The 24,087-nt window shown below is 44.8% G+C and overlaps 1 long non-coding RNA gene across 1 annotated transcript; it reads right to left on the bottom strand.

Annotated features, from left to right (window-relative positions):
* Positions 1–2,285: 2,285 nt before the first annotated feature.
* LOC142564513 (uncharacterized) lies at positions 2,286–23,585 on the bottom strand. Its single transcript, XR_012824580.1, has 3 exons — positions 23,428–23,585; positions 9,628–9,703; positions 2,286–2,338 (listed from the first exon to the last, which is right to left on the bottom strand). It is a non-coding gene; the product is annotated as an uncharacterized LOC142564513 (long non-coding RNA).
* Between the last annotated feature and the right edge of the window lie 502 nt (positions 23,586–24,087).

The following is a 24,087-nucleotide window of genomic DNA, read 5'->3' as shown; positions in this document are numbered from 1 at the left end:
ATACTCCAATGGCGGCCTGTCCGGATTGCGTGAGGGAACAAACGCTTGTTACTGATGTCTTAGTTGAAATCAAGAAAAAGAAATGGGCATGGGCTGGACATGTAATGAGGAGGGAAGTAACCGATGGTCATTAAGGGTTACGAACTGGATTGCAAGGGAAGGGAAGCGTAGGAGAGGGCGGCAGAAAGTTAGTTGGGCGGATGAGATTAAGAAGTTTGCAGGGACAACATGGCCACAATTAGTACATGACCGCGGTAGATGGAGAAGTATGGGAGATGCCTTTGCCCTGCAGTGGGCGTAATCAGGCTGATGATGATGCTGCTGCTGCTGCTGCTGCTGCTGATGATGATGATGATGACGATGAAATTGGGCAGAGTGCCTTTAGGACTGGTACCATTGATTGACACGCCTTTTGAAGCCTATGACGCATATGAATGACGCTTTTGAAGCCTTTCACAACTATAATAGCTTTTAATAATATAATATATATTATAATTAATAAACTATACTATAATATAAGTAACCTTTCACAACTAATTCTTTACGCACCCCTGGAGGCCAGGGCTGTGCTGGTTGCATGAGGCGAAAATAATTTTGCAGCCGAATATACGCAGTGAGACTTTCACACCTTTTACACCGTTTATAAGACACCTGCAGATCACCACACGTTTTGGCTGTTTTTGGCTACTTTTTGCTGACAAAAAAATTTTTCGGTTAGATTTTGAGATCATTTTTCAATTTTTTTGCGGGGTTCATCTGAGAAGCAAGTTTGGGAGTAAATAGAGGGACACTACCACAAGCGGGCTTGACGCGGCACACCACACCAGCCGCAGTATTTACGCCATGCAAAGGATGCAGCTACGTGTCGCTGCGTGGGACTGTAACAGCACATCAGGGCCGGAGTGCGCGCTCGCGTGCTCTATCCTAGCCGAGCCACGCGGACAGGCTTTGTTCTGAACGGCATAGTAGGCAAATCCAGTTTGCGCAATATGTAGCGCTGAATACGCAGCTCAAAACGAATAACTTGACGTTTATATCCCTGCTGCATATCGCATTTTTTTAGCGATGTACCGCTTTTTAATCTGCAAACAGTCTTACAGTTTTTCGCCGAAACGGACAACCTGAAAATCATTTGGCCAGGCAACTTTTAGCGCACGGCTAAGAGCCCTGCATTCAAGGGCTCTCTTGAAACTCTGGTGTCAGTGTTATGTTTTATTGCATCATGTTTGAACAAAAGCCCAATGCCATACCCCACATGACAACCTTGTCACCGTAATTATTTTAGCACCTATATATACTACGCCACTTACAGCTACAAGTTTTAGGCCCTTTTACAGCCATGTCTCATCTACCATAAGTAAACCATTGTGCACACCATCCGTAATACATCGTCAACATTACCACTTGTCATGGCGCTCTTTGGCCAAACCTGGCCCTTGCGCCATAAAACACCACACATCATCATCTTGACGTTTATAGAGGAGTGACTGGGACAGAGCGCGTACTGGTGCGCGTCCTTTGTAGATGCTAACCGCTTTTCAGCACGAGGCGCTGCAGGCATAGCGTACGTGTGATCAGAGATTAAGTTTCGCGTAGTTCCAATGTTGGTGCACGAGGCTCAAGGTGAGCAGACGACAATCGGCTCAAGCTGCTTGATTGATGTCACCTATTGACAAATAGCAGCCGTGTACTGGAGCCTAAATACGTGACGGATTATGAAAGCCCCGAAAACATATCCTTATATTAAGAAACGGAGCGTTTCCGAAAAAAGGTGACTTCGCGCTCCGTTTGTGGGCCACAGGGGTGCCCATGAGTGCAAAATAATGTGAGATGTTCAATCGCAGCATATGCAATCCTCGGAATGTGTTTTTTTTCTTAGCTTAAAGAAGACTGATTGAGGACCTGTTTAAATATTTTTCTTCTTTTTATGGGACAAGCCACGTGCTTATCAGCAGTAGGTTCGTATTTCGCTCCTTAAAGCTATCATGTACGTTACATAGTGTGCCCCTTCTTTCATTTCTATGCCATTATTGGTTGCCTGTTCGTAAAACCAACATTCGCGGAGCTTATTTTTCATGCGCCTAACAATTATTGCAAATGAGGACGGTTCAGAGTGCTAAAGTCTTATTCAGGGAAAACATACAAAGAAGTGCCAGAACTGCAAATAATTCGGTGTACTATTTTGCTGTCTCAAGAAAATAGTTCTTCAAAAGGTTTCCGAAAGTAAACGCGCTGCCCCAAGGAAACTTATGGCATTGCACACATACTTCGTGTACTTACATGTCTCCAGCAGTCACTCTTATACCATCGTGCTCCCGAAGATGCATCCACAGCAGTACTTTTTGGCAGGCAGAGACAACAGAAAAAGGCAGAGTTAGCAGTCACCAAAGGTTTCTGCGAAGCTACAAATTGAAGAACTTGCGTAAACCCAATCGACCCGCTTATATCCCACGATACATTCCTATGGCAGATTTCTTGTCGCTAACGACATGCGGGCTTATTTGGAGGAAGCTTCTGTTATTTTTGTGATGGAGATAAGACTAAGCAAAGCAAAATAGAAAATCCATCAAGGTAATATATGCAGAGAGAAGCCGAGAGGGCGGACCAACGACCACACCAACTCTCCTTCGATCTTCGTCTTCATCCCCTTGCTTGCGCTTTCTCGAATTTACGGAAATCGCTTGTAACAATATATTTCTTTTTTATGCATGTTTCAATCATTTCAGAAATTATTTTCTTCGGTATTTGAACATAGATGGACCAGGATCACAACCTCCCTAGACGCATGAGGTTTAGCTGCTTGCTTTCGAAGCCACCGTTATGTAATATTTAAAAAATTCATCAGTCATTTTGCTCGGCGAAAAAAGACGATGAGCGAAGCCGGGATGTTTCCTATCACTCGAGGCATATATGTACATATGCATATTATTATTGTTATAAATACTATTTTATCTGTGTCATTATTATTGTTATTCAATGCCAGAGGCAACGAATACATCTTTCAATTGTGGATGGATATCTTTTGTTTCTTTTATGAAGTAGGGACGTCTACAAATACACACGCATGTTGGACGGGGAATTCTATAATATTTACAACTTCACTGTGAACTATGTATTCGCGAAAAGCAGATGAGACTCGGCCTCAAGCTTGGGCCGTCATATCTTGTAGCTCTCATTTATCTCGTTCCGGCATAGCTTTAATAGAGCAAAAGCCTTTTCTGTAACCATACTCCATCCGCACGATGCCATGTATTGACAGCAGAGGGAAATTATGTAACGTTTACAACTTTACTTTGAACTTATTATGACAAGTAAATGAAACTCGGCATAATAATAGAGTCGTCTCAGTGGCCAATTTCAGTGTGATTTTTAACAGATAACTGGATTAGACTGAGAGCGACAAGGCATTCGCGAGAGACTGGAAAATATTTCTTTTTTTTGTGGGTGGGTGTGTGTGTCTACGCGAAGCTAAGATGCACGGACATCGACCACAGCCAAAGGCAAACTATATACAGCTGTGCTGCAAAAACTAGTATTTCTCATCTGGGTTGGTAATTTGCCGCAATGGCTCCAATAGGCATTTCCATATTTCAATTGTTACGAGCAATACCTGCTCCCATAGATAGACGGAGAAGCGTTCTTTCTAAGGAACCCGTATGGGTTTCCCTTTGCATTAAGCAAAAAATAACATTTTTGCTTAATCGCAGCTCCCTCCGCCTTGCGGGTTACCACGCAACTGCGCAGCCAGTTAAAATAGGATGCCACAGTATGTTGCAGACAAGTAATGCTGCACTTGGTTACGACGTTAAAGGTAGAGGGCAGAGAAACCCTTGCAAATCCATTCATCTATGTATGTTGTATGGAACGACATGTCATCTCTTTTGTCCCCAAGACAAATTCAAATGATTGCGCCTCTCTCCGCTGTGGCAAAAAATTTACGCTTTTCCTACTAAAAATTTGAACGTCCCTTTGTCAGTGATTTTTAAATCTAAGTGAAAACTGTTTTGGAAAGGAACAAACGATATATCATTGGGTTACCTTAACAGAGCTGTACATTCTTGGGCACCCTACATAAAAAACTTTCACTTTTTTATAAGGAGGCCCCAAATCATTGCCGCCACTCTGCTGTATAAAAATAATCTACAACAATGATTATATACAGGGGGTCTAACGTAACTTCGACAAGGTGTTTTAAAACCATGGTTAACTACAACTGCTCTAAACAAACGACGTTTAATTTACCATCATGTAGCGCTCTTCTAAGTATATTTTTTTTCATGTCGGGCCTAATTACTTGATTGCCAGAGATTAATTATTCAAAATTTTAATCTTAATTTGTGCCGAAGTGCGTTTCCTTGCGTTCTAGAGGGTGTGCAGAAACAACCACTCCATTTTATATCGGAACGTAGGTGCTGCGTTCAAATTTATTGCAGCGTCTAAAGAAAGCCCGCGAAATATTAAATAAAGCCGCTCGGCTCTGCCCACGCATTATAGTATTGCCCTATGGTTCGTCAGGAACCGACAGCGCTCCCTTTCCGTGCGCAACCGTGAAAGATGCTGACGTACTCTGAAGGCCATGCCTAGACGTTTGGCCTCTCCCTTCGACAGGGTCCTCACGCAGGTCTCTTTTCCTCGAAGCGCGATTAATACTAAACGAAATGTTTGTTTTTACTTAGAAACTAATAATTAGAAATTACAAAAAATACCATAGGAAGCGCCACATGACGACAAACCAAATGGCGTTGGTTTCATTTAGGTATGTTTATCCACTTTTTTAGTCATTTGGTTTAAGTTACGTAAAGTATCCTTTACTTATGACTGCGTGGGAGCGTCTTGGAAATGCTCGTGGGGACCCTGCCTCTCCAGAAAAGTAATAAATCGCCACTGATGAGCCTGACATTCGCACAGTTTTTGTCACATGCGCAAAATCCGACCGCCATTTCACCTTTTCCATGATGGATCCAGCAGCACCTGCGTAACAGACAAGCTTTCACGTTCCTGCAAACGCAGTCATTCAAACCTTAAAATCGTCGCAATAACGCAGGCTTCGCAGACTTCATTAGTGCCCTTGTTTCAGTCACCTTCCTGTATTTTCATTCCTACCAGTGGTTTTATCCATAATTCCTCACCTCCCTCAACGCGAATTACAAACTAGGCTCCAAAAGATATTTAGTAATTTAACTTTCCGATTATTATCGTGCATGAGCCCCTTGCATGGTGGAAGCGTGGCATATCTCGTGATATTATTTTCTGACAACTACATCGATAAAATAATGGCGAGGGAACACTCCTTAGAAGCATCGTTCACAAACAGCTGATGACGGCTGCGGACCTTGTGGGCTCAATGAAATAATTGATATTCCAAAGAAATTCCGAACAATTTTGGAACTGAAATTATTGCTACTTTCTACTTTCATATTGCAGCTGGCCTCTTTCCTTGATACATAAATTATAATTTGGAGGAAACTAATACCTATGTTTGGCTGTTTCCTTTTGTGGAAAAATAATGTCACTAACATATGCTGCCTCTCATATTAGGGCCTCGGAGATGAGCTTCCTTGAATCTTGCCACTAAACTTTACTGTCGTGAAAACCTCCACAGAGGGACTCACAGGTACTTACTGCGCAGGCTTGAGGTTGCAGACGGCACACAACTATTTCCCTCAACATGCTCCATGTTTTCCATTCCGTCAACTAATTGTAACAGATTACGTCCATCACTAAATAACTTCCTATTCTTTAAAAATGTCTGCTCTTGAGTTTGTTGATATGGTTCATGGCGAAAAACAGTGGAAGAAAAATGAGACAAGAAATACAAGAGATAATTAATGCTGACTACAACAACTGATTGGTGCACACATTTTGCGTACAGAAATATGGACGTCCCAAAGGAAAGAAGATGCTCAAAAGCACCCATACCGTGCTGTAGCAGTAGCCGTTCGATAGACTGGCGATACTGAACAGGTAAGGAAAAGAAACTTCGCGTCCGTGAAGTTGCAACACTTTCTAAACAGCGTCACTGCTATCGAGGCACGCTACCGCTGTACTGAACGCACCGGCATCCGTGCATAAAATGTGGACGGGTGTTGAATTACTTTCCAGGAGGCTCGGTCGACCCACGGAGTCATCTAGCCCCAAACTACGGCTGTAAGACGCTCACATTAGAGAACACATGTGTCGCGACACAGGCCGTTATTTTCTCTACGCACCCTCGTACCTCGTGACAGAGTCGCGACAATCTGAGGTTTCCTGTGGACAGAACGTTACTTCATACGGTCATATTGCCCTTTCCATCGAACGGATATACCGTTTCACAGTGATGTGGTCGAAAAAAGAAACGGGAGAACTTATCTCACCTAGAATATTCCCTTCAACGCGATTAGCGCAGAAAGAATGCAGCGCAAAAACGTATTGCTAAATTCATCACCTGTGTGTAGCCGTCTTCCTGGACTTACTGTTCCAAATACCTTATTCATTTTTCGACAGCTAAACCGTCCTCGTTGAATGCAGGATCTCGTCCAATTCTGTACGCTCCTTTTTTCACAATGGGCCGCTTTCAATACCAATATTTTGACATTTCAGTAGCTTGCCTCTTGTTCAATAACTATTAACTTTGTAACTAAATTAACAAGCATCCTCTCACGAGAGCACAGTACATCTTGGACAGACCTTACTCGATGGTGGCGAACACTCGCTGTGAAAGCGCTGGCTTTAGGACAAGCGCAAAGAGACGGGAGCAAAGGCTTCTGCTGCGTCTCACTTCGACTCTTCTCCGATACTTAAAATTACCTGACATCCAGGCGTAGGTGCAGGGGAGAAAGCGCACGTATGCAGACACCAGCCGCCTCTGCTTGTCTAGTCTTCTCCCCGGTCTTAGATTACCCCTTAAATATGGCGGAGCCGGTTGCGCGCTCCGCCACGTGTAATGCAAGGCTGCGGCAAGGCTGCGCTAGCGGAGCAGACGTGCTCACCTGCTCCTCATGCTCAGTGACCCAAGTATAGGACAGCTTCGTTGAAGAGCAGTCTACACGCAGTGAATTTCTGGTGCAGCCTGATAAATCATCAGGTTACTGTCCCTAAGGAACCCTTGTCAGGTGGATTAAAATCCGCTCTGCATCGGATATGTTTAAATGATCTTTTTCTTATCATTGTAGAGCGGTTAATTCCCAATGGCACATACTTAGTTACGCAAGTAAGGCTCAAATACGTTCATTGAATAGCGACTCACAGCTGCTCTCTCATACGAAGTGACCCAAGATGGCATCAGAGAGGCTCAATAAAGACCAGCATAGACCAATTGGCACATTCTCAGTGCTCCAAATCAGTGTCAAAGTTTCTTCTAAACAACAGCGCCTAATGTGTCCTCCATATGCAGTGGCTCATGTCAGCGTTAAATAGGTTTGTTGAAGATTGGCCCATATCTACATGTGGCCGAGGACTGAATTATCCAAGTTGGTCTGGCTCTTGGTTCCGAAGCGTGTTCCCTCAGGACAGCAAGCAGCCCGATGCGCTATTTTACCATGCGCGACCCAGTGACTCAGATAGACGGAGATACAAGCATACTAATATACGTATCCCGCGAAAAGAGTGTGAAATACCCTAAAATTCTTGCGCAATAAAAAATACCGGTAGCTCCTATCTTTCAGTGAAGTTGACATTAATGTTATGAGCACTGAAGCAATGTAGCGACAGAGCATATTTCCAACACAAAAAGACGCCCAATATACAGTGTGTATGCAGCCTGGATTCTCTGTCACACTTCCCCTCTTAACGCGTTGAGCGAGGTAATGCCCCCACCATGCTTTCAGCGCATGGGGCCTGTGTAACATATATTCGGACGACAGTATCCGAATATGTGTGGCGAGTGTTTTACACGGCCATGCGACCTAATTTGGTGTCACAGATTTTCGTTAAAGCGCGACGCATACTCTGTAAACATGCCCGGCCACAGTAAGTGCCGTCCGCAAGGTTCACTGAAAACGGTGCCTATTCTGTGGCACCCACCGAGTCGCGCAAGTTTGTCACACGGTCGGTTCAAAACCGAAATCCCTCGTCGAAGCAGCTCCATGCTCAGTCCTTTTGACCATAGACCATATATTACATAGCAACACATATTCTGTAAAAAATGGTGCATGGTCATGCCAATCACCCAAAAGTCCCCTAAAAGTGCGCGAAGTGCCCAAATAAAGCTAATGACAATAAAATGCACTACTGATGCAATTAGAATTCTTTGGGTACTTTATGAACTTTTCGTAGGTTGACTGTGGAACTGCCTATCGGTCTAACCTTTTTCTGCGAACCTGGATTACGGGTAGGTCAGGGTCGAATGGGAAACCAGTGGCGTTCACATTTTGTGGGCACGTTATTGAAACCAAGCATCGGGCATTCCTGGGCCAACCTGCATGTGGCACTGAATTTACGTGCTGCTCGTCAACAAACCTTTTTTATGCCGTCATGGGTAAGTGTGCATGCGTCACTGGGTATGTCGCATTGGGTATGTGCCGCTCTTCAATGAACAACTTTGAGGCCGATTTCGATCACTGGGTATGTGACACTCTGTACTTCTCCTAACTGAACCTCTTTCATAAATGATCCGTTAAACTTATTTAATGCTCGTTGGAACCTAAGCGTCCCCCGCGTTGTCCAAATGATGGCGCAGTTGGTGCAGTAGCAAGCACGAGAGAGGATCCCTCTGCATACGTGTTTCTCCGCAGGCATTACGGCATTCGGCTAAATTGCATCAACGCTTATGACACTCACGCCGACATGCGTAGCTAGAACGGTTTTGACGGAATTTTTCGCAATCCACCCTATAAGTAACGTCTTCATATCGCATATGCACAAAAGCATATTCCTATACCGGTGTCTGTGATAACTTGGTCGAAGTAAATTGAGCCTGGGTGGTAACTAGAGTATGTATTTTTCAAGTGAAGCTTGTATTGGGCTCACAATATTTGGGTGGTGGTCTTGTGACGCAATATTAGGCGCAGAGCAGCTGAGGGAAAGGGCGGTTTGGTGAGTTTACAGATGCGCCGGCGCTAGAGCGTGTGTCATTAGCAGGAATTGCAACTGCATAGGCGTGCCCTCACGTCACGCGCGCAACCAATCAGAGCCGTTTCGCATCCGCCGGGGAGAGAAAGAGCGGGAAAGGGTATTCGCGCGTCCTGCGCTGGCTTCGTTTCTGTTCAGTTCAGTCTCGCAAAACCTGAGCGACGGCCCCACGTTGTGCGTTCCACGGAAAAACAGGCAGCGTTTGACGAGCGGCGGCGAGAACTCGCCCGTGAAAGTACATGCCATCGGTGCAGCGATCCAGCCGTTAAAACCGGCCGTGCCAAGGCTATCCTACAGCGACGAGATGATGGTCCCGAGCTAAGAGAACAGGAGGCCTCAGCAATGCGGCACTTTTACATGTGTGTTACTTAACACACATGTAACGGTGCAACATGGCAGGTGCACGCCGGACGAGCATCGCTTATACCGATTTTACGGGAGGCGAATGTTTGGTCATTTTTTTAAATGATATGCTTGCGCGACCTTCTATGAAGGATTGCGCGCTATCAAACGATAACTTTTACTACAGATGCACGCTATGAATAGAAATATGGGATGCATGGACTGTAGACTTACCTTATTGCGCACAGAACAGAAATGATGAGATACGCTACCAGTTTCCTTGATGTGGGCATCTTGTTTTTAGTAATTCCTGGTGGAAAAATATATATTCTTTAATGATACTAAACTCATATCCTTATTTGATGCTTGTTTTTGTTACTATAAAAATTATGGTACTGCTAGGCGCCTTTGAATATTGTGACGTAGAAACAAGGAAGTGCGAATTTCAGGTAAAGGATATCTGAAGGCTGCACTCGTACGATCTCAAGTGCACAGGTCGTTTATGCAACTTTAACAGTTGCTTTCTTCATTGCAAGGCTGCTTAATATCACCGTTTGGTGCTGTTAACGCTTTCTTGCTTTTTGAGTAAACGGCAATCGTTATTTAGCGAAGTAGTAAAAGTTTGACGCACTTGGAAGGACACCATTAGGAGGCGCAGCGACCGACCAACCATTCTCTGATGGGCAGGTCTCGTGACCGGCCGGGTTTCGAATTCGTTTTTGAGTTTGCACCAAACCCCACGTGCCTGCTGTGTGGTGGCCCAGAAACCCATGTTACTCCCCTCATTAGCTATGCACCCAAACACACATTTTAAATTATAAGATGAGTCTCAGTTGGTATTGCCAATGTGACCGCCTCCCTTGTTTGTCGCAGCTGGTGGCGTCGATATCTGGGGTTACCTTCAAGTTATCTAAAACTCAAAAGTTGTTAGTTTTATTTCAATTGTTCAAAACCTCAATATAGCTTTAATGGTGCGGGCGTGCTTGATTTCTTGCATTACGCATATCCGCTTAAATTCTAGGAATCGTGATAATAAAGAGAAAAAACAAATTGCACCGGTACTGACCGATAAGGTTCCATTTTAAGCCTAGGAAAAAATTCGAGGACACCTAAGCACATCCTATTAGTTGTCATAGGGAAGCATTATTATGCGAAGCATATTAACGTAGGTTTGGGGCCTACGCGCGACGCCCGGCGGTGGCCACCATTGACCCTGAAGTGGGGTCACGTGACATGACGTCACGTGATGACGTCACACAGGCAGCAGATGGGGCCTCATATCGCGCCGTCGGTCGCCTCCCGGCGGTGGCCACCATTGACCTTCAAGTGACTTTCAAGTAGGTCACGCGACATGACGTCACGTGATGACGTCACACCGGCTGCAGATGGGGCCTCATATCGCGCCGTCGGTCGCCTCCCGGCGGTGGTCACCACGCTTCGGTTCGCGCCGTCGCGCGCGACGCGGCGGCGGCGCCACCATCGCTGCATCACGTGATATGTGACGTCACGCCAAGGATGAAGCGGCGCGCGCCCGCCGTCGCGTCAGTCTCTGTGCCCGCAACCGCGCCAGCGTCTTTGCGCCGGACGTGTATGCGGTCAAGATGCCTCCAAACGCTAAGGATACCCTAAGGTTAAGCCCAGTGGATGCTTCGCATCTACTGGGCTTAACCTTGATAAGCCTCCAATTTTTGTAGTATTGGATACCGCATAGTAGTCTTTCGGTCTCTGCGCAGTATGTAATGAGCTATGGCGGTGTGTTCTGCCAGAGTCAGCAAGCAACAGTAGCCTAGGTGCAAAAGCTGCGTGCCACCGACGTCCTGCGCGTCGAGAGATCGAGGAAGCAACAGCTCCCACCAAGGAGGCAGGCATTCGTGGTACATCTTGCCCGAGCCGGCAAGCAGCAGCATCCTGGGGCGCTAGCTCAGCGCCCGCGCTGGCTTTCAAGAGAGAGAGTGATGGTGACGTTGACGCACATTTAGATACTTGCAATGGTAGGTTTTCTGCTACACCAGAACATAAAAGGCTCTCTATGAACGTTAGTGTGTGTGTATGTGTCTGTGGAAATTGCGTGTGAAATTGCGCGTAAAGCAAGAAATGCTAAATTATGTTATAGTTTACTCGTCAATTAGCATAAATATCCCATTGCCCCAGAAGTAGACATTACCATACCAAAAAGAGTAGTTTTAAACATTTCTATTATGTCGAGCAGTAAAATACTAGTTGATTTTGCCCATATCAGCTTGCGTAATGAATTTTTAATTTAGCTTCTGCTTCGATAGCAATTACACGGACACTCCAAGCGAATTTTTCGCAGTCGGTGTCGTCTTTGAGTTCCGTATGTAATTAGGTATAAGTATGCTATATGCCGTGGCATGCCATCTGACATGCGATAAATGTGCATTATATTGCCGCAGCATTCGATCACTGAGGTTGCTCATACGAGGTAGCATATTCGTGATAAAATTTTTCCACATAATTTTGAGAATGACGGACCACAGAAAAGTGTCATGAAAAAACACACCGACAGCGCAAGTCTTTTATTTTACACCTTCTGAGATCTACATAATAATTGTGCAAACAATAACAGGGCTAAACTGACTCTGACGTAATTTTACTAGTGTGGTTATGCACTAGCTGTAGATTAGGCCCAATAAAGTGGTTTAAAACATTCCCAATACAATAAACTGGTGGCGAAGTCGGTAAGAAAGACGTTGGCTTTGATTTCCAAACCTAAATGAAGTTGTTGGATGGCAGGATGCAGATAGAGCAGCCCCGTCACAAAAGATCGTTTTTAGAAATCATCAAATTAAATAATGGGGTAACCCTACAATGGTATACCCATAATGGAAAGGGATACCCTGCAATGGACTACATCCATGTCATCAATCAGGTAATCGAGAAAATCAGAGTGCAATCAGCCTGCAGCTTGCATAAATTAGGAAAAGGCACCTTATTCAGTAATGACACTAGCTGTAATAGACGCATTATGTAATGAAGGATCACAGACTGCTTACGAAATATCTTGGAACACGTGTACAGAAATTCCACAGTTAACTTAAGTCTGCACAAGTCAGATGGTACCTATAAAGAAAGGGGTCATACAAGAAGATAAAATCTCCGCAATGCTATTCACTGTATGCTGGGCAGAAATATTCCAGCTATTAAACTCTGAACGCTTTCAAGTAAGGATCGACGGCGAATACCTCGGCAACCTTCGGTTTGCCGATGACATTGTACTATTCGGCAGTACTGCAGGCGCGGGACAGCAAATGATTGCGGAGAGTGGGGTTGAAGTATAAAATGCTGAAGACAAAGATAATGATGAATAACCGGTAGAAGGAACAAGAGTTCACGATCGCCAGTCATCTTCTAGAGTCTGTGAAGGGGTACGTTTACCTTGGTCTATTAATCATAGGGAACCCTGATTATGAAAAGAAAATTCAGAGATGAATAAAGATAGGTTGGATCGGATACGGCAGACATTGTCAGCTCCTGACTGGAAGCTTACCATTATCATTGAAAAGGAAGGTGTACTATCAGTGCATTTTACCAGTGCTTATGGTGCAGAGATTTGGAGACTTACAAAGAAGCTTGAGAACAAGTTAAGGACTGCGCAAAGAGCGACGGAGCGAATAATGCTAAGGATAAAGTTAAGTGAAAGAACGAGAGCGGTTTGGATCAGAGAGCAAGCTGGTATAACCGATATTCTGATGGACATGTAGAGAAAAAAAATGGACCTGGGCAGGTCATGTAATGCGCAGGTTAGATAACCGTTCTACCATTAGGGTTACAGAATGGGTGCCAAGAGAAGAGAAGCGCGGTCGGGGACGGCAGACGACTAGGTGGGACGATGAAGTTAGGAAATTCGCAGGCGCTAGTTGGAATCGTTTGGCGCAGGACCGGGGTAATTGGATATCGCTGGGAGAGGCCTTCGCCCTGCAGTGGACATAAAATGGGCTGCTGCTGCCGCTGCTGCTGCTGCTGATGATTATTATTATTGCATGAACACCATGGCACTACTAAATATGCATGCAAACGCCAATATTGCCGTATAAATTGATGAGCCACAACTACGCAAAATTCAAAAGAACAAGCAGGCATAAAAGAAAATCTCTACCATCAGCGATAAGCTACCAGTTAACAGCCAATAGATAGTTGGGTAACCCGCACATGATTTCTTTGGGATAGTAAATGAAAAAAGATACCTTAATTAGGTATTATAGATACTACTAAATTTATAGATAAGAATATAGAGATTTGCAGGAGAAAAGACAAGCACGAAAGGACCAAATCGTTGAGATGAATACATATTTGAGCCAGAGCTGAAAAATTGTCCAACTTGTATCCTCTGAAAATCCTCAGTAACACATGCACACATTCATATCTCCCGTGGCCTGTCTTCTACGTTCGCCTGCACGGGCGCGAGGCGATGACAAATTTTATGATGATAATGGTGATGACGACGTATATTAGCACCCCTTTAGTAATGAGGCAAGGACACATCGTCACCTAACCTAGCCTGCTTGATTTATTCAGGTTTTACTACATCTATGGCTATAGTCCAATATCAATCATAACTTTCGCATTTAAAACCTCTATGACTACTGGTGCATTTACCTAAAGTCGCAGTGACTCAGCCTTTATGAATATATTTCGTGCTTTTCTTCCACCAATACTGTAATCGTCTTCTACTTATGTAATCTGCTGAACAGGTAATCCTCCCATTTTCATTGAAACCCAACGCCTCTGGACAGTGAACACTCCCTAAGGGTCTCGCTAGCTCATTATATTATACATACATTATATTATATTATACAAACACAACGTGCCTCTCGTCTCCGGGCTTTACTTTTTTCCTTTAGAGGCCAAGCATGCCTCATCCTGTGGCGCATAAACGCTCTGGTATGCTTTTGTACTCGGGCTGCAAGGCAGCCCTCACATAGGACCGAATTCTCGAATGCGTGATCATACAAATCTCGCCACCGTTATTGGCTCCTGTTTTTGTAAATCTCCATCTTCTACTTCGCTGCCATCCTCTGCACTGAATTCGCCGTCTCCCCCTTTTTACCTCACTTACTTCTGTATTATGCCTATTGGCCTATATCAATTCTCAATACAATGGGTGAGCTTGTATATATATATATATATATATATATATATATATATATATACAATAGACCATATTTACACTATCAAGCAGGTGATAGAGAAATCAACGAAATATAAGCTGCCCTTACATAAAGCTTTCATTGATTCCGAGATAGCGTTTGATTCAGGCGAAACCTCAGCAGTCATGGAGGCATAACGGAATCAGTGTGTAGGTGAGCCGTATGTAAAAATACTGAAAGATATCTGTAGCGGCACCACAGCCACCGTAGTCATCCATAAAGAAAGCAACAAAATCCCAATAAAGAAAGGCGTCAGGCAGGGAGATACGATGTCTCCAATGCTATTCACAGCGTGTTTACAGGAGGTATTCAGAGACCTGGATCGGGAAGAATTGGGGATAAGAGTTAGTGGAGGATACCTTAGTAACTTGCGATTCGCTGGTGATATTGCACCGCTTAGTAACTCGGGGGACCAATTGCAATGCATGCTCACTGACCTGGAGAGGCAAAGCGGAACGATGGGTCTGAAAATCAATCTGCAGTGAACTAAAATAATCTTTAACCGTCTCGGCAGAGAACAGCAGTTTTCGATAAGTAGCGAGGCACTGAAAGTGGTAAGGGAATACATCTACTTAGGGCAGGTAGTGACCGCGGATCCGGATCATGAGGCTGAAATAATCAGAAGAATAAGAATAGGCTGGGGTGCGTCTGGCAGGCATTTTCAGAATATGAACAGCAGGTTGCCATTATCCCTAAAGAGAAAAGGGTATAACAGCTGTGTCTTACCAGTTCTCACGTACGGGACAGAAACCTGGAGGCTTACGAAAAGGGTTCTACTCAAACTGAGGACGACGCACCGAGCTATGGAAAGAAGTATGATGGGTGTAACGTTAAGGGATAAGAAAAACGCTGATTGGATGAGGGAACGAACACGAGGTAATGGCATCTTAGTTGAAATCAAGAGAAAAAAAATGGGGGCATGGGCAGGACATGTAATGAGGAGGGAAGACAACCGATGGTAATTAAGGGTTACGGACAGGATACCAAGGGAAGGGAAGCGTAGCAAGGGGCGGTAGAAAGTTAGGTGGGCGGAGGAGTTAAGTAAGTGTACAGGGACAACATGGCGGCAATTAGTACATGACCGGCGTAGTTCGAGAAGTATAGGAGAGGCCTTTGCCCTGCATATATATATGAGGAGTTTTCTTTCGGAATGAGCCAAATCCACAAACCGAAACTAGGTCAGATAAAACGGTAATGACAAGAAAACTAGGCAACTTTCTCATAGAAAAACCGTTGCAACGAAATGGGTCAAATAACGCCAGGCGAACGTGTTCGCAGATCGTATTTCGTATCGAAATTGAGCCAGATCCAGCTGTTGCGCGGATCAAAATGAGCCAAATCCATTTGCCCAATAGGAGAGCGCTTTTGGCGTGACGTCATTTAGCCATGGCAGCCTCCTTTCAGTTCCCGCCAAGGATTTAGTTCCCGCCTGATAGCTCAGAGTGTTTCGTTCGTGTTTTCGCGAGTTCTTCGCTTTTCTGATATCGTTGTTCATGGATTCGGATGGCAATGAAGAGATCGGCGAAATATCTATCCCTAGACGTCGACGACGAAGTGAAAAGAAGCCGCATCAGCACCGTAAAAGCAAGAATGCGCCGTTGCCAAAATGTAAACACGCGAAAAAGACTCTCAGGTGTGCGCTTGTGACAGAAGCATCCACTAAACGTTTCAAGGAGAAGTTTTACGAACTCTGCAGCGCGGAACAAAAGGCGTTCGTTTTGATGTACTGCACGCCATCAGCCGTAAAACGTAGGAGAGGAAAAGAAGCGGAACCTCGTCGGAGCCTTGCTATTGTCTACAAGGTACGGATAGAAAATGGCCAAGACATTCGTGTTTGTCGGGATATGTTTTGCGCAGTGCTTGATATTAGTCACAGCACAGTTACTCGCTATATAAAGCACAAGCATGAAAAAGGTGAAGTGAAAGCCGACAGTCGTGGAGGTTACCAGAAGATCAAGCGCTACGGTCGAAAGCGATCAGCTGTTGTGGGTTTCATTAAGCGACTTCAGGCAAGAAAGTCGCACTACACCCGGAAGAAGACAAAAACGTTATACCTTCCAAGTGAGCTGAAGAGCATCCGAAACCTGTGGCAGATTTATAACCAACAAGCACCCGAAGATGTGAGGGTGAAGTATGGCTTCTTTCAACACATTTTTCGAGCGAAGTCCAATCTTTCGTTCAGAACACCGAGCACAGACGTTTCCTCTGTATGCCTGAAAAATGCGTATGAGATGAAAACTTGTGGAGATGTTTCACAGAAGCAGCGTGTCACAACAGAGCAACGTATACACAAGTTGAAGTATAAGGCTTTTTATTCCCTGCTGCCTGAGAAGAGGGAAGACTTGAAAACTTTCTCATTTGATTGCCAACAAAATCAAGTGCTCCCCAAAGTTCCGGACCAAGAAGCCTACTACAGCTGCCAGCTCTATCAGTACCACCTCACCGTGGTGGAAAACCAGGCAGATGGATCAATGCCCAAAGAAGCCATCCATTCCTACACATGGAGCGAAGATGAAAGCTCCAAAGGAAGCAACCAAGTAGCCAGTGTGGTACATAATACACTTCGAAGCGCTAACTTCGAAGGAATTAGAGAGGTGCGGTTAGTAGCCGATGGCTGTGCCGGACAAAACAAGAACAGTACTGTGCTTTGCATGCTTCTTTGGTGGCTCCAGAATGAGGCTCCAGCAGGTGTCGCAGTAGTTTCCCTTGTGTTTCCTGTCACAGGACACAGTTTTTTACCCCCATACAGGGTATTTGGCAGAATTGAAAAAGATGTCAGACGACACGAAGAAATCCTGAATCCACAAAGCTACCAAAGGATTTTTTCAAATCACGGCACTGTGTTAGAGCTTGGAAAACATTGGCATGCATACGACTGGAAGGCCTACTGCACGGCGGTGATGAAGTCGACATCCAGCTTGCCGTTCAAGATAACCGAAACGAAGGTCTTCTACATTCAAAGAAATGCAGCTGGTAGGAGTCCTTAAGTTAGAGCAGAGCCTCACTATAAAGTTTCTGTGTCAAATTTCGTGTCAGTGCTAAAGAGGCGAAGGTCCCTTGCACAAGCACCCATAAAATGTGCACTGTACACACACCACGTCAACGAAATGAAAGTCAGAGATGTGACCAGCCTTCTTGTGAAGCATTTCGGAAATTCCTGGCAAGACAATGAAGAGCTTGCGTACTTCGTTAGTGTCTTCAGGCGCGCCCGAGGAAATGATCCTGCGGAAGAATTCGAAGAGAGCTGCTTATGCTGCCAAGAAGGCGCACCTGCTCTTCCTATATAGTTCTATTGTTCTGGAAGCACAGCAGTGCCCTGCTGCCAATGTTATTATAGCTTTTCTGTCAAAATTACATGATGCCATTCTGGAAAGCCAATTTTAATAAAGTTTTCATAGCAATACCGCCTAAAATCTAGCATTTCAATTCAATACGAGCCAAATCCAAAGTTCTCACCCGAATATTGGGCATATCTGCCGCATAATTATTCATTACTTGTGGTCGTAAACTTGCCCTAGCTGACATGCAAAGCATATCATATAATAGATTTGATAGCGTTGCATTTAGGTCCGGTAACAAATTTTTGCTTTTTTTCAACTTCTGTTTACGTGGGTTTGACCCATTTCGAAAAGAACTCCTCACATATATATATATATATATATATATATATATATATATATATATATATATATATATATGTGTGTGTGTGTGTGTGTGTGTGTTCTTCCCATTACCCTGGAATTTGTTGCAAAGCTTCCTGATTTCTTTCTTGATTAGAGCCCTCGCATAGCAGCACCAATTGGAGGCATCAAAACGCGCTGAACGGATTACACTCTTTTGTTTGGGCACATGCAAAATTAGACGGCCGGAAGAAAGCCTGCGAGTGCGTGAAATCTTAGATGCCATAATGAGAGCACCGGGCTGGCGTGCTTGGGGAACGATGTTTTGCGTCGTTATGGGGCACATAGCTCATTTTACAGCATAAGCGGTTATGGTCTCATTCCAATAGCCGTTTCGGATTGGCGATGTAGTCAGCAGCGGCTGTCGCCTGAAATGAGAAGAAAAAAATAGCCACTTCCACGCTGAATCGAACTCAGGCACAGTACGCAGGAGTCAGCTACATTAAAAATACTCCACGCAGCGGGTTTTTTTTTTTCTTGATTGCGTGGAATTGCGAGTAGTGTCCTTCGAAAATTGTTACATTACGTTCGGGCACACGTGAGAAACACACACACACATGCTACGCAAGCGACGGTGCTTATATGGTAGAATACTTCACGCCAGCGCTTGCAAGCTGCTGTGGAAAGACATGGAGGACTCTTAAGCTTCGCCTTTAAGAGTGGAATGCTATAGCACACAAAGATTGATAACTGCTTCGCACGCTTACCGGCGCATGTAAGCGTAATATTTACAGGGGAATGCTTGCGGAGAACGGTATGCGCGAAGGATTCTGCCAAAAGAACAAGCTATCCAAATGGCCCTGAACGGGATGCACAACTGATGTGCTCAGATAGGGGTTGAAATTTCCGAGGACAACATGAAGTACATGTCAGCAGCGAAGAAGTATGGGCTCCGTCAACTGGCACTCCGGCCTCTTCAGTTGACACTGGATAAGCAACCAATACACGCGGCTTCAACTCTCCGTGTACTCGCCCTTGAAATAGATTCCTCCGGATCTGTGGGACCGTATGTCAAGAATGCAAAGCAACAGGCCACAGAAACGATATAGTTGCTACGTCGGATTGCGAAGAAATCTGGTGGAGCGAGCACCAACATGGCTCCCCTTCTTATCCGTTCTGTATTGCAACCCCAACTCTTCTACAGAGCCCAGTCTGATAATATCACGAAGGCACAATGGTTTCGCCTTCACGCCATTAATAACGAAGTGATGCAGACCATAACAGGAATACAACACCTCTCTGCTTTGCCAAACCTACCGGCCGAATCCCAACTCAACACTATCGACGACCTCATGCACCAACGTCGATGCGTGTGCACTCAAGCCATCAAATTTCTGCTCGGCTGCTTCACTGGCCCGTTACATGGGACACGAAATATACAATCCAGCATCAACGAGACCCGATGGAGCTCCGTGGAACAGGGTGCAATTAAGTGACAATAAGCCTCGTTGTCCTCTGTACAGCTCGGTTCCTCGCCAGACGAATGGCCAAGTCTCCCGCCTTCATCGCGCCTGTCATAATCAAGACGATGCGACTCTTGTAGCATGCACTGGTGCCAGTCTTACTGGCACCATCATTCACACAGCTCTCGTATGCCCATTGATACGAGAGGCAGGCCAGCTGCGCTCGTATGTTGCCGATCGTGCACCACCGGCCTATCTTGCCCGGCCATACGAGACGGATTGGCTGCGTTGCTACCAACTGTTCAAGCTGCTCGATACTCTGAACTCAGAATTCGCCACTACCCTACTCAAGCAATCCACGACATACGTTGGGAATCTCAGACCTCTCAATTATCAGATAGCATTCACCGTCTTGCTGCCACTACGAATATGCCCATACGCGTGCAGTGGGTGCCTCGAGTAGCCCTGCCGGGTCTCCTTGAAGCAGATATGGCAACGCACCCACAGATTACAACATACCCACTTCTTCATCTTGCTGAAGACGCCTGTGGACGACTGATCAGGGAAAAAGAAAACCTCCGACGTACTACACGAGCTCTTATACCTCCATGGGGGTCAGACCTCCCTTGTCGGTTAACCCGCCGATAGGAGGTCACGCAAAGGATGCTACGTGTCGGGGTCAAGCTCACCGCTTCGGTGACCGCTCTCTGGCAACAACATTATCATTGTCCTTACGGCTCATCGCACCCATTTTGGAACACTGAAATCCAAAATGTGACAGTGACAAAACTGCTATGGATATGCCCAGGACTTCATCTAAGCCGTCTCCACCACCTCCGGCCAACAGGCCTTGGGCCTGGCCGCCCACCCGACCTTGAATGTTGGATCCATGGACCACATCATCGTTCACTTCTAGATTTTTTGCACGAGTTGAATCTGTTCGTGTATTTTTAACATCCTCGGTAGAATCCCTACGGGGCAAGAATTCTAATTAATAAAAAAAAACAGCAATTGCACTCGAACTTCTAATGATCCATATATATATATATATATATAGCTGAAACGTCTGTTCTGGGGATCAGAAATTGAAACCGACGATTAGAATCACCAATATTATTATGGTAAGCGTCCCTTGCTGTCTTCGACACATGTTCGCCAATAAATAGTTTTGTAGCATGCGTTGTTCTCCTGTGGTTGCTCACCAACATTACATCGTGACCATATTGCCGTTTGTTAGCACTGTTTCCGGTATGGGCCAATCGGGCCACCATGATTTGTACTATATCCGGTGTTCGTTTGCACTCTTTGTGGCGGCTTTTCTAGCTGGATTATCTGTGAAGTCAGCCCGCAGTTCTTGGAGAAAAATTGATGCGTCCTTGTGCCTGACCTTGCTCTGACCTTGGCTCCGTTAGGACAAAATGCTTCGCATTTAAAACGTGAGCTGGGCGGGCCATGTGACGGATAGGGCGTACACTAGTAAAACTAAAGTTAGTGGATATTCAGTTGGTAAGTTCCTTTTGGAACTTAGTTTGAATTTTACTGCCTTAATGATACTTTGGTGCTATCGGGAGGCTAGTCAAATTAATAGCTGTTTTCGTCACTAGTAAAAAATAGGTAGTCTTGGTCTGTATAACGGCTCAGCCACTGCTTTTGTGATCCATATTACTGGAATTGTGGCAGCCCAATGCAAAATTTCAATGAACTGCATTATCGTTCAACGTGTTGAACTAACAATTACATACGACATCGCACCACACTTATAAGCAGACAGTAGGCCACCGAAATCTGAGTATGAAACAGTGATTATTTACCTAAATACGTGTTCTGCTATGCACGAGGTCACGGCTTCGAATTCCGGCCACGGCGGCCGCATTTGTAAGCCCGTGTACTCAGATTTAGGTAAACTTTGAGCAACCCCGTGAGATCCGAATTTCCGGAGTACCACACTAGGGCGTACCTCATAATCAGCTCGTGGTCCTGACACGTAGATCCCAACAATTTATTTTCAATTTTACCTAAATACTTAGGCGCTTACTGGTACAACACGTGTTCCCCCAAACTAGGGTCATAAGTACTCGTGAACTGCTTTTTATAATCAATGTCGTATGAGACCTTTGTCAATTTACCGTATACGTTTCTTGTTTGTTATTGCTTAATGAAGTTTGATGAAGGCATCATTACCCGAGGACGTAGCTTGCTGCTGATGAGCTTGAGAAACGCAAAGGTCATCGCTATGCGGCGGTGGCTTCTCGCTGAGAGCAGATGCGGTTCAGAAAAGCTTTGCCACCGAAGCGGATGAGGAACTATCATGATGCCATAGAACAATGATCATCACCAATTGCACACCTAGCATCAAAAGGTTGTTAGCGCGACAACGCCGGCAATAAATGTGAATGATTGATGCGCTAGGAAATATATAATGGAAACTTCTTAAGATAGGCATTACTAGAAAGCATTAAAAAGTTTGGCAAAATAATTTAAAAAGAACGGTTGCAAAGCAATTACATTGGTATTACCGCGATGTACCACCGGAAACGTTGAATTTTTGCAAGAAAAAAAGAACGCGGCACCGTTTGATGCAGGACACACATAAGATATAATGGCAAATTGAATAAACTCTTGGGACGCGCAACCGCAGTTGTCGAGGTTCCTTCTGTATCAAATGCTGTATGTTTTTGTTTATAACGCAGCATCGCCTTCTGTGTCCAGCAAATGCTGGTGTTCGCGATAATCAAACGACCATCAACAGAAGCACCAACTTCACAACAATTAAATGGTCGCATCAAGAGCGGTAATAGGGAGTGGTGCCTTCAGGCAGAAAGATTACTTTTTTATTTCATAAGCATGTCGCTAAAGATTGGCCGCGAAAAGCAAAGCCGTTAGCCCCATGTCGACGCCTTAGCAGCGAAAAAAAAAACTAACAGGGTCTCTTATGTTATACCTAGGACGACTTGAAGGCCAAAGCCTGAGTGCCGATCCTTTAAACCCGCACTCCTGACGCACGCATAACCTCAATTCGCTTAGTCCACTTCCCTGAACCATCCCGCTTAATCCGCCACCTTCTACTTAATCCGCTTACTCATCTTCTAATGCTATTTTCTTCAACCCGCCTGAGTCGTCCACTTAATTTGCTTTATCGTCCTTCCTAATTCACTTTATCTGCCATCGTTATCATGCATCTCGCTTACTTGTTTGCCTTCTAAATTAACTCATGCCCACTATGCGGGATTGGCCAAGAATCGGGCGATTTATGCTTACGCGCGTATGTTCCATCGACAATGGTGGGAATAGTGTTCGTGCCCTTCGTAACATTGCGGCGTTTTCGCTCGAGGACTTTGAATGTCGAATGAAGGTTGAGACATAGAGGGCGTTTTCTTTATTAAGAGGGGCACAAATATGTAGTTGTGATCTTCATGCGTAAAAACAAAAAAAACTGCAGAGTCCTGAGTCGCTAAAAACGTCCTGTTTTTGTACGCTTCAATGCAGAGGATCTTTTTTTTTCGTTTTCTTAATGCGTTCGTAAGCAAACTGCGGAATCACTAACTTCAATAATTGTAATATCCTTACGGTTTCTAGTACATCTGTCAGACAATTTCTTTAGCAGGCTTTCGTGATCGCTATCTCCCCATGAACAATAAGATTATCTTAAATTGCAACTGTTGACACTGTTAGACCTGACAGTAATATTGATTCTGATTCAGTTTTCATACAACGTACACCAAATGTCTGTACAACCATGTAACTGCAATTTTCTCTGTGGTTGGGGCCAGCAAAGGAACTTACGTTTTCTTCCGATGTCGAAACTTCCTGACTTCCGTAGACGATCTGATTCGTCTCTAAAACTGTACCAGCGAACAATGTGCTTTTACGCAAAGCAAATTATTAAACTTCCTCGGAAGTCTGAAAAAAACTGGGAAGGCTTTCTTTGGCGCACTCTTTTATACGCGCCACCTGAAAATAAGCCCGCTCTTGTTCGTCGCCGATTGGCTGAACCACTCATCTAAATTACGCCAATTATGAACACGCTTCCTTAATTCTACAGCGTGGAGTAGTCATTAAACTTCAAGCTGCGCTTCAAGGTTAATGTTCTCATATTATTATTGTCGTGACATTCAAGAGAAAAGGATTTTTGAACAGACTCCAAGTACGCAGTGGGCAAACACCTGTATGCACAACCTTTTCAAAGTCTCATATATGCAGCACTAAGTAGCTGCACTGTTGTTTTTGCATTAGCATTTATTCCAATCGTGAAACCTTTCAAAGCGAACCGCCGTCGTTGCTTAGTGGCTATGGTGTTCGCGGCTAAGCACGAGGTCGGAGGACTTGGGTACTTATCTTTCAGTGCAAGATGGGAACCCGGGAAGTGTTAGCCAGTACCACTCATGGTTATGACGGCCATGCAAAAGCTTAAAATAATCAAAGACAGCCATATTCACTCCTATG

The sequence above is a fragment of the Dermacentor variabilis genome, chromosome 11 (genome assembly GCF_050947875.1).
Source record: "Dermacentor variabilis isolate Ectoservices chromosome 11, ASM5094787v1, whole genome shotgun sequence".
Lineage (NCBI taxonomy): Eukaryota > Metazoa > Arthropoda > Arachnida > Ixodida > Ixodidae > Dermacentor > Dermacentor variabilis.
Note: the sequence above shows the minus strand (reverse complement) of the source record. Positions and strands in the feature narration are given on the sequence as shown.